The following is an 11736-nucleotide window of genomic DNA, read 5'->3' as shown; positions in this document are numbered from 1 at the left end:
ATATATATAAGACATCCTCAACACCACCATGTCAGGCACAGAGTGGATAACACATGGTAATAAATATTTAATTAAGTAATTAATACATTGGGCTTTCCAGCTACACATTAAGGGCCCCATGGAGCTGAGCAATTGTAGATCTATTTGTGCCCACCATTGCCAGCGCTAATGCCGATTTGTTCCCTTGGTGCTGAGGAAGGGTCTGGAGTGAAGGCAGACTTGTTTGTGTTAGTATTTGGTTTGAGCTGTTTTGACTTTCTCCTTTACTTCTTATCTCAAGGTTATAGCTACATGGTATGTCAATATACTGTGGGTCAGATCACTCTCTCCTGTTGGCATGTTTGGAAAATAAAGACTGTTGAAATACTCGTGTTAAACAGTACAAGGATGGCAAACAAAGAGACTATTTTTTTTGTTTTAATTTTGGAGAACTTTTAAAGTGCTTGTAACACTCACAGGCTAACCCCAATAATCTCAGTGCAACTTGTAAACCTGAATTTATTAGCGATTTCAACAGGTCTTAATATAACAAAGAGAAGGGACAGATGCAGAACTAAGGCTCTGTGCTTTCCCACAGGAAAATTCAATCCACACAAATTTCATTAAAGTTTGGACACTTCAGTGGGAACAGCTCCTGGGACAGGAGAGAATGTGGCACCCCTCTTTTGTCTGGCACTTCCTCTTGATCTGCCATGTTTGTGTACCCAATGGACTAGCAGCCCTGCTCCCTCTAGCAGTTCCCAAGTGGCACTCGCTTACTGGAAGGGAGGTCTGTTCTTCTTGGAGGTGATGGAGTCAAGGTCTTCATGGATCTCACTTCCTTTCCAGCTCGGGGACCCTATGATCATGGCTCAGAGAATAATGATGGACTCTCTACCAAATTCTTCAATCCAACTTTACCACTAAAAAATGAAACGCACCAACAAAAAAGCCCAAACTGATATGTGTGTGTGTGTGTGTGTGTGTGTTTTGTATTTGTTTTGGTAGTGGGGAGTAAATCCAGGGACACTCAACCACTGAGCCACATCCCCCAGCCCTATTTTATATTTTATTTAGAGGCAGAGTCTCACTGAGTTGCTTAGCACCTCACTGTTGCTGAGGCTGGCTTTGAACTCATGATCTTCCTGCCTCAGCCTCCCAAACCACTGGGATTACAGGCATGTGCCACCATGCCCGGCCCAAACTGATGTTTTGATTACACATACACACACACACACGCACGCACGCTTTCAATCAACCAATCAAGCAAGCAAACCTGGGCGGTCAAAGAGGTGGGAGAAAGTCAGGGATGTTGAAGGAGGGAGTCTGATTTAGACATCCTGTACTTCTTTCAAATACATTCCTAAGAATAACAGCTCTGTGGGAGCTATAATCTTGGGGGTTTTAAAAGTTTCAAAGCCACAGAAGGGATTCGTTTTTGCCAAGATAAAAGAAAATGGAGCTCTCAAAGTGAGACGAAATTATAATGTTGTATATTCCTAGCAGCTTCAGATGAGTAGCTTCATCATTTACATATCATAAAGGTAGCTCATGTAGCGGGAAGAGCATGAGCTTTGGTGTCGGGAAGACGTGGGTTTGATACTGAAGATCCCATCTGATATATAAAAAAGCAATGAAAAAATAGAAAGAAAACTAACATTCTGCTAACACGAGTGCAGTAATTGATTCAGGCAAGGATCATGGTTGAATGTTAAATCCTTGGATGAAAGGGGAAAAAAACACATTGTAGCAACATGTCGGTTTCCACCTTAACTTAGCAATCAAACTTTATATCAGGAATAGCAAGGACGAACTGACATCATTCCTTCCTGATATGACACAATGCAAGTACATACTACCACCTGTGTAGCATTTATCCTGACTCTAATCAGAAAGAAACAATTAGACCCATTCTGATGATAGGGACATTTTACAAAGCACTGGCCGGAACACTTCAAAGCTATCCAAGTCGTGAAAGATAATAAAAAGGTTACTGGGAAAATTGGGAATTTTAAGTATGATGTTGATATTAGATAATACTAGTGTTTCCCTGTATTAAGTATCTTGGGAATGCAAATGGCATTATATTTATAAGAGAATGCCTACTGGTGAAACTAGGTGATAAGGTGATAGTAATGTATTTTAGGCTTTCTTCCAGCTTTTCTATAATCTGAAAGTTTCAAGCTAAAAGTTGAGAGAAGAGGGGCTGGGGATGTAGCTCAGTGATAGAGCACTTGTCTAGGTTTGATCTCCATCCTTCCCCCCATTATTAACTGCATAGAATGAAAATCCCAAGTTTTACTCCAACATATGGCCACACTAGCCCAATAACCCTGATGATATTGATGACCGTGGGTCATGGTACATTGGATACAAAGCCAAAGCTCTTCTTCATTACCCTGCTCTTCAGCACTAAGATGAACAGGATCTAGGGAATAGGTGTTTTAGGATATCTATGAAAATGTACTACACATGCAGACACAATTTTTAAAATATATTTTTGTGTCTCTCCTAACAGTCCAGTTTCTCAACTACATTTAAAGCCTTTCCAATGCCCATCCATAACGTACATTTCCCTCTGCTTTTCACTAAGTTGTTCAACTTTGAGTGAACCCTCTCTTCTCATAATGGCTCGGAGCTTACGGAGAGCAAAGTTCAATTTTTATCATCCCTAACTGGGAATGGTCAAATTTAAAGCCTTCCAATCTGCAAGATGTTTGGAACTAAGTAGAGATTTGTGCATCAACTTGTACTTACCTAATTCAGATTGTATCTGCCTTTTGCATATCTGACCCTCAAGTGTGTTTTTGAAATCATCTGGAATTTATCAGGATTTTCCCATGTTTTTGCCGAGCAAAACAACTTAATTGTGTCACCAGCAAACTTGTGCAGTCGCTGTCCCTCCGTTCTTCCCCAGGCCCTGCAGCTGCGAGGGAGGGAGTGTTCTCATTGGCAGACTCTCAGCGCCAGGCAGCCTCCCACAGGCTACTGTGGAGAGGGTCTGTCTTTTGGCAAGGCTTCTCCTATCTTGTTATCGTGAAGAGACAAGAGCTACAGACAGAACTGTAATTGTGACAGCGGCTGTGATTGATTGTTGCTTTGGCCACCAACGAGAGGGGAAGAAACTAAGCAAACAGGAAGAGAGACTCAGTAGGGGTGTCTGGGGAAGAGAGGTGGAGAAAAGATGGAGAGGAAAGAAGGACAACAGGAGAAAAGTCAGAACGGAGAGGAAAACATTCCCAGAGCCAAAATCAGCTTCCTGCGTCACTCACAAATCCAAAGCCTGGGCCTGAACAGAGTTGATCCGGGGACAGAGGAGCCATGGAAGCCGTAGGCCATTCGTGTATATTCCACAGAAGATATGTGCAGGAAGGACAGAGAGAAAATAGAGGGGGAAAAAAAGAACAAGGAAAATCAGGAGAAAAGAGAAGCTCGAAGGATCCTGAGATGTTCTCAGATAATGTTTGTATTAAGAATGGCTTTCAGGGAGAAACCTGTAAGTCCTCTTAACCAGGAAATGTATTCATTTAGTTCTTTATTCTTGACATTTTTGAAAAAGAATCAAATTGTTCTGTGTGACACTTGTCACACTTTTTGACTCAGTAATGCCCATGAGAAAGGCAAAAAGAAACAGAAATTGTGGAGATGGGTTGTGAACACCCTCAATGATTGTTGTTATTATTTCCATTTTTATAGAAGATGAAACTGAGTTTCTGAAACGTCAAACACCAAAAGAAACACAATAAGTGGTGAGTCCTGGCTTTGGACCTAGGAATGCTTGACTCTGTGGATTGGAATTTTTTTTTTTCTCCACTAGGTCAGTATATAGATGTACTATGTATTTTTAAAAATGTAGGACATTTGGGCGCTCAGTGGTAGAGCATTTGTCTAGCATGTGTGAGGCACTGGGTTCGATCTTCAGCACCACATAATAAACAAAGAAATAAATAAATGTATTGTGTCCATCTACACCTAAAAAAATTATTTTTTTAAAAAATAGGACATTTGAAATGTTTACTTTGAAACATATCAAGGCATATAGGACTATACTCACTTCAAGAACTAATAGAAATGGGGGTGGTGTTGCATATACACAAAGGAGACATTATCAGGACAGTTGATTCTGTTCTTTTTTTTTTTTTTTTAACAAAACAAAGACTGAACAAAAAGACTCCTTGCTATTTCTCTTAAAAAAAAAAATCAGGCCAAAAGAAAGAGAGAGCTAAGCCAAAGTTTTGTTTCTGTGCATTGATATAAAAATTCCAGAATCTCTACCTAGAACATTGCTCTGGATAATTTTGTTTTTCAGTGCTTCATGCAAAGGCTCCTGACCTTGGAGTGGGGATGGACTGGAATGCTTGTTGTATGCAAGTTTCCTAAATAAGATGGGGAGCTGCCTGGTGCAACCGAAAGGGCTGATTGACCTTGAGAAAATTAAAACCTCTTGTTATCTTGGTGTCCTTCTCAGTAAAATGTAGAGGTTGGACTGGATAACTTCTAAGACTCCTTTTATCTCTAAGTTTCCGTGACTTAAACCCCAAAGGGGAAAAAGTACCTCTGTGGCCAGATTGCCTGTCCATAAGAAACCCTTATCCATTAGAATGTTGTCTCCTTGAAAGCTGAGATCACATCAATGAATGTTCCCTCTGTCTGGTATACATCATAAGCACTGCGCACTGTAATTTGGCCAAGTGAATTTTTTTTTTTCTTTTTGGTACCAGGGATTGAACCTAGGGGTGCTCAACCACTGAGCCACATCTCCAGCCCTTTTTAATTTTTTCAATTTGAGACAGGATCTTGCAAAGTTGTTTAGGGCCTCCCTAAGTTGCTAAGGCTGGCTTTGAACTTGTGATCCTCCTGCCTCAGTCTTCAGAGCTACTGGGATTACAGGCGTGCACCACCGTGCCCAGTCCAAGTGGATTCTTGCTGGAGTGATTTCACCCAGTGTTCCCCTAAGGAGGCCCCACTTTGGCCCCAGTAGAGTGCAAAAAGGCCGAAACTGGGAGCTAGCGGCTACCAGCTAAATGATTAGCAGCCTGTGAGTAACAATTTGGTGAACTCAGCCCAGCTCCTGTTGTCTGTGCCATAAACTAATTAAAACTTGTTAACAAACAGCAGACACCAAGACAGCTAAGGAATAAAGGAAGCAGAATCACTCCTCTTTCCAGGCTTCTTGAAAAGGGATGAAAATCTGGGAAGGGAAGGAACTGATGACATGGGAGACTTGGAATTCATGGTGGTGACCAGAATTCAACTCGGACCTCACATGGCAGACAGCTAAGGCCCAAATCTCCCTCCCTTGGCTGCAACAATGTAGAATGGGGATCTGTAAGTCTATTCTGATGGATCAGGATACAGAGTCATTTTTCTTGTTTCCCAAGCAAAATATCAGAAGCCTCAATATTCTATGTATTTCAGCACAAATGGAAAAACAAAATGAGCTAGCGATGGCACATATGGTTGATTCACTTCATCTATATATCTGCTCAAAGAGCCCCTTCTTGCAGACCTTCCTTCCTGGAGGTCTCTCTCTCTCTCTCTCTCTCTCTCTCTCTCTCTCTCTCTCTCTCCCCCCCCCCAGCCCTTTGCCTAGTTTTACTATTCTTCCAGACCTTATTTCCACCCAAAGAAATTCTCATAGATCTTTTGTTTAAATGTCGTCTTCCCAATTAGAATGAAAACTCCATAAAAGGCAGGACTTCATTTTATCCACCACAGTATCCCAGAGCCAAATCCAATGCCCGAGCTGTATTATTACATGCTTAGGAAGTATCATCAAATGAGTGAATGAATTCACAAGATCATGCTCATCATCATCACTGATATATATAGGCCATTTGCTGTGAACGCTAGTTCCTCAGGCCTTCACCGAGAAGCATGTGATATTTTGGTTCCTTAAACCTTCTAGCACCCCTCTTCCTTAAAATCCACACTTGAACACAAGGAAGGTCTTCCTGGGAGCTAAGGTGCCCTGTAAATACATGTGCACCATATGTAGCTGTGTGGGAGAGGCGCACTCAAGTGACCCATGGCTGGGATTATCGGGGTCTTCCTGCTTCAGCACATGACACTTTGCCACATGACTGTGTCTCAAATAGAGGAAGACACAAGGTCACAGGCCAACCTCCTGGGAGTCAAGCAAGAGCTTCCGCCTCTGGGAGAAAGCTCTGACTTGTACCTTTTTTAATTGACTGGAGATGCTGACTTTTAAATTAGTTTATATTTATGATGATCTAATTTGGTGGGTCTTTTACTCCACCTGAGATGCTTTTGCGTATGTGTGTGTGTGTGTGTGTTTATTTATTTATTCTATGGGACTGGGGACTGGGGATTGAACCCAAAGGAACTCTTCCATTGAGCTATACCCTTAGTCATTTTTATTTTTATTTTGAGACAGGGTCTTGCTAAACTTCCCTGGCTGACCTTGAACTTGTGATTCTCCTGCTTCAGTGTATGCCACTGTGCCTGGAAGCCTGTGGTTTTATGTATCTTTACATATTCAAAAGTTTTACCTGTTTCATCTGACTGCTTTCCATAGATGATAAATATTTTGCCTCTAATTCTGTAGAAAAAGGAAATAACAAAGACATTAAAATTTTTACTTGGGGAGAATTTGTCTATGCAAAATGTTCCTACTGCATTTCCATATAGATGATATCGTGATCTTTTCTGAAATAGGAACATTGATAAACTAAGTGCATCCTTCTGATGTAAGGAGCTGGGGAACATACTTTAAACATCATCTGCTGACAGCAGATCAAGGGTATCATTTTTGTATGCAAAGCCTCATGCTTTCTTTTCCTTTCAACATTCCAGATATTCTGTCCTTGTTTTTATTTTTATTTGTCATAATGGCCCCCATTGGAGAAAATGACAATTGTGCAACTTACATATCACATTATCCCAGTAGAAAAGCCCTTCCGTTTCTTCCTCCTGATGCACACTAAGCTGATTTGACATCAAAACAAAAGCTGGGCCCAGGCAAGGCCATTCTATCTAATGGACAAGATCACTAAGAAGAACGTGGGGCAATAACAAGGAAAAGCACTGTAATAATCCAACTAGAGCATCACAGACAGATGGAGCCAGAAGAGGCATCAGATCAGCCAATCCAAGCCTGTCATCCCAAAGAAGAATTCCAGTTAAGATACCAAGAAAAAGAGCCATGCGACTGCCACATTAACCTAACCTTTAATAAGCCTTTCTGCTATATCTGTGTTTAGCACTAGGTGTTGCTATACTGCTATTTATAGAATAGCTTTCCTTTGATCTGCAGCAGAACTTAACCTCCTAATTTGAGTTCCATCCTGCAAATTCTGGGTTTTGCAATCGTCCTCTACTCATATGTTATATTTTTACCTTGAACTAGCCTCTTAAATGGTGCAGGTATGACATATTTAATCCACTGAAAAAGTAACCCTGAAAAGAAGTGATCAATACATGCTAGGCTTTAAAGGCTACTCTGAAGTTAAATTTTTCTAATTGTCCTAATTCAAATATTTACTTAAACTCTGTTTTAATATTATGTGCAATTCAAGGGGAATGACATTGTCTGCTGTGTGTTTCCTGGAACTGACTGTTGGCTACAAGGCCGCAGATAAAGTTTGTTTAGAGAAAAACAAAATATGGGAAAAAAGAGTTAAGCACTGCTCTATTTGGGGTTTAATACTCCCACACATACTTGAGTGGGAGAAAGGACGACCTTCTAGAACTTTCCCCCACTCTGGTAACAGAGGACAGAAATGTTTTAACTCCATCTAGTGACAGATGAGTCATTAACTTAGATTAGTCCAGTTGTTCCAAGCTGGAGTGATAATGCCAAAGGGAGACGCGGTGTCCAGGAAGTTGGAATATGGGGAGAAGGCACATTTTCAATTCACCTCTCAAGTTTTAAAAGATTAAAACTTCAGCTGTTTAGTGTGACTCCTCAACATTACTTCATTCTTTAAACGAAGATAAATTTGGCATCCACTCAGTATAAATGTTCAAGTTCTTCAAGTTGCATGTGTTATAATCATGTAATGCTAAGTTTAAAATCTTTCTGGATATAAGTAACAAAACAACGTCTAGTGTATTGTTGTTAAGCTTTACATTCTATTTTCCCTTTTTTTGATTATTTACCAGTATACTAGTGATAGTGGCCAGGTTTATTGTTGTTTTTTGCTTTGTTTGTGGGTTTTTTTTTTTTTTTGGTTGGTTTTGGTTTTCATTTCTTCTCTGTGTGTGTATGTGTGTAGCTGGGGATTGAACCCAGGGCCTTGTGCCTGCTAAGTGTGTGCTCTACCAATGAGCTACACCCTTAACCTCCCTAGACATTTTGTAGAAAGTAGAGTGGTAAAACTGAAGGGAAGCATCTATTGTATTATTGAGCTTCCAGTTTAATGAAAAGAAACAGTTGGTTCAGAGCTAGGATCCATAATATAAAACCTTCAATCTTGTCCTAAAGGCAGAATTTCTTTTAATTTTTATAGTTTTGGCCTCTGGCTAATAGAATTAAATACTTGGCTGAAATTTGACTTTCTTACAAAATATCATTCCCAATTCTCTGCTCAGCACAAACACAGTCCTTTTCTGAAGATTCTATCCCTTACATCCTTTGAAGATAAAACTACGCTTTGTGGTGTTTTAAATATTCATTTTAAAAACAGAGTGCATTTTACATTTTCTCGCAATTCTCTTTTCACAGAAGTGTCCCCTTCTCCATCTCTCAAAAGACTTATGGACACAGACTTACCATTTACACACACACACTTGTACACAAATTACCAAACACCCTTGAGTTTCTTTATGTTAATTGATCAAAGTTATAAAAAGAAATGCTGCTGAGAAGATTTTCCTATTATATGCACATATCTCTTCTGTCCCTTTCTGTCCTCCAAACATGCTTTATGTATGCAATTCCAAAGAGGTGAATACAAGTCTTTTTTTTTTGCTTAAAAATTACTTAAAGTCTAGTTCAACAACTCCTATTCTTCAGGATTATTCCACAATTGAGAATAAATGTCTTTACCAACAGCAAAGTAAAAGCAAATTCCTCCTCTTTTGCCTTATTTCATATTTTATTGTCCTGTGTTGCCTAATAATACATTTTATGAATATTGAAGTTAATATTGCTCTGTGTTGTAGAGGCTAGGCCATGTACATTGTAACATAATTTGCAATCCCTAAGAGATATCCGTTCAGGTCAGGTAAACTTTACTTTTTGTTTTTTTTTCTTTTTCCTCAATGTAGGAAAAGAAAGAAAGAAACAAAACAAAATAAAAAAACAGGGGCTGGGGTTGTGGCTCAGCGGTAGAGCACTTGCCTAACACTGTGAGGCCCTGGGTTTGGTCCTCAGCACCACATAAAATAAAATAAAGATATTTGTGTCCATCTACATATAAAAAATACATATTTTTTTAAAAAGCAGAAAATATTATTAAAAACAACTATGTTGAAGCCTGGTGTGTTGGTGCATTCCAGAGGCTTGGGAGGCTGAGGCAGAAGGATCACAAGTTCAAAGTCAGCCTCAGCAAAACCAAGGCACTAAGAAACTCAGTGAGACCCTGTCTTCAGATAAAATACAAAATAGGGCTGGGAATATGGCTCAGTGTTCATGTGCCCCTGAGTTCAATCCCTGGTCCTCCCCCAAAAAACAATGATGTGCATTGTGGGAGCTGATGATAACTCATACTTTTTTTTTTCTGGTGGTGTTGGGGATCAAACCCAGAGCCTCCACACATGCTAGGCAAGTATTCTACTGCTAAGCTACACTCCTGGCCCAATATGGACTTTTAATGTTCCTAGCAAGGTTAGAGTTGACCTGAGCTGAGGCCTGGGGATTGCTTGCTGACATACAGATGTGATGTTCACAAATCAGAAAAGTTAGTGATGAGAGCAAATACTATTATCACAGGATACTATTAAAAAATAACTTAATAAAGTCTAGCATTATTAAAGTACTAGAAATGTTGGCATATGGCCAGCTGAGCCCACTGTAAAGAATTCATTTTGCATGTTTAATCTATAATAACAATAAAGACAATACAAATTCTCAAAAAATCTTTTGAAGTTTTCCTGGTCAATAACTGGTTAGAGAATATATTAGTTTTTCCTTGTTTTATTTTTAAAGACGTTTCAAAGAGCACACATAAGTTTGTCAAGTAAAAGAAGTATTTATAACACAGATTTAACTACATCTTTGAAAATACATAATTATTCCAGTTAGGCAAACTTCAAGCTTTATTTCCTTAGAAGAGAGATTTGCAGCAATTTCTGTGTACTTCCTGAAATGCTTCTGTTTAAGTACCCAAATTAAAGGAACTTTGGAATGGGCAATCAGTAGGTTCTCTGTAATCCTGAGGTGGTGTTTGTATGCAATAGGCACTCATAAGACACAGGGGAAGTACTACATTTCTGTTGTATTTTCTCAAGAGGAATAATACAGGAATATACTCTTCAGAAGTCTATCAGTGTTCTTTTTTTTTTTTATAAGAGAGAGAGAGAGAGAGAGAGAGAGAGAGAGAGAGAGAGAGAGAGAGAGAGAATTTTAATATTTTATTTTTTAGTTATCGGCAGACACAACATATTTGTTGGTATGTGGTGCTGAGGATCAAACCCGGGCCGCACGCATGCCAGGCGAGCGCGCTACCCCTTGAGCCACATCCCCAGCCCTCTATCAGTGTTCTATTTAGATGGTTTTTTGAACATAGGACAACGCTGTATATCTGGGCCACACCATTTCTTTTTTCTTTTTTTTTTTTTTTTAAAGAGAGAGTGTGAGAGAGAGGGACAGAGAGAGAGAATTTTAACATTTATTTATTTTTTCTTAGTTCTCGGCGGACACAACATCTTCGTTTGTATGTGGTGCTGAGGATTGAACCTGGGCCGCACGCATGCCAGGCGAGCGCGCTACCGCTTGAGCCACATCCCCAGCCCCCCCACCATTTCTTTCACTCTGCCTGCAGAATTGCAGGACCCTGAGTCAACTCCAAGTTCAGGGAAATGGTTCCCTCTGAGTCTGATAATCTGCTCCTCCCCAGCATGGCTCCCATATTCATTTCCTCCAGCTACCTCTAGGCACCTTGTTCTCCATGCCTCCCTCCAGCCCCTCAGGTGATTATCGCCCTCTGCCCCTGGTCCTTGGCAGATGGTCACAGTACTGTCTGGCCCATTATCTTTGGACCAACCAAGCCACTAGCCTTGGTTTTCCTTACTTGGGAGTCCTTCCCACCAGAGGTTTCTCAAGCTCTTTGAAACACATCTGGTGGTGAGACCTCCTTAGGCTTGGTTGAATTTGCAATGGTTTAGGCTGGTCTAGGGGCCCTTAGTTATATAAAGATCAGGACTATCATGATCAATCAGTGACCAGCTACATGTATTTGGCAGTATTTGGCAAGGCTATAGAAAAAATAAGAAGTGAAAGAAAGAGAGGAGAAAGGAAGAAAAGAAGTAAGGAAGGAAGGAAAAAAGGGGGAAAGGAAAGGAAAGAGAAAAGGACTGGGCATTGAAAAAATCCTAAAAGGTACCTATAAGAACTTTATTGCTGGGCTGGGGATGTGGCTCAAGCGGTAGCGCGCTCGCCTGGCATGCGTGCGGCCCAGGTTCAATCCTCAGCACCACATACCAACAAAGATGTTGTGTCCGCCGAGAACTAAAAAATAAATATTAAAAATTCTCTCTCTCTCTCTCTCTCTCTCTCTCTCTCTCTCTCTCTCTCTCTCCCCTCTCTCACTCTCTCTTTAAAAAAAAAAAAAAAAAAAAAGAACTTTATTGCTG

The sequence above is a fragment of the Ictidomys tridecemlineatus genome, chromosome 3, assembly GCF_052094955.1.
Source record: "Ictidomys tridecemlineatus isolate mIctTri1 chromosome 3, mIctTri1.hap1, whole genome shotgun sequence".
Classification (NCBI taxonomy): Eukaryota; Metazoa; Chordata; class Mammalia; order Rodentia; family Sciuridae; genus Ictidomys; species Ictidomys tridecemlineatus.
This window is presented reverse-complemented; position numbering follows the sequence as displayed.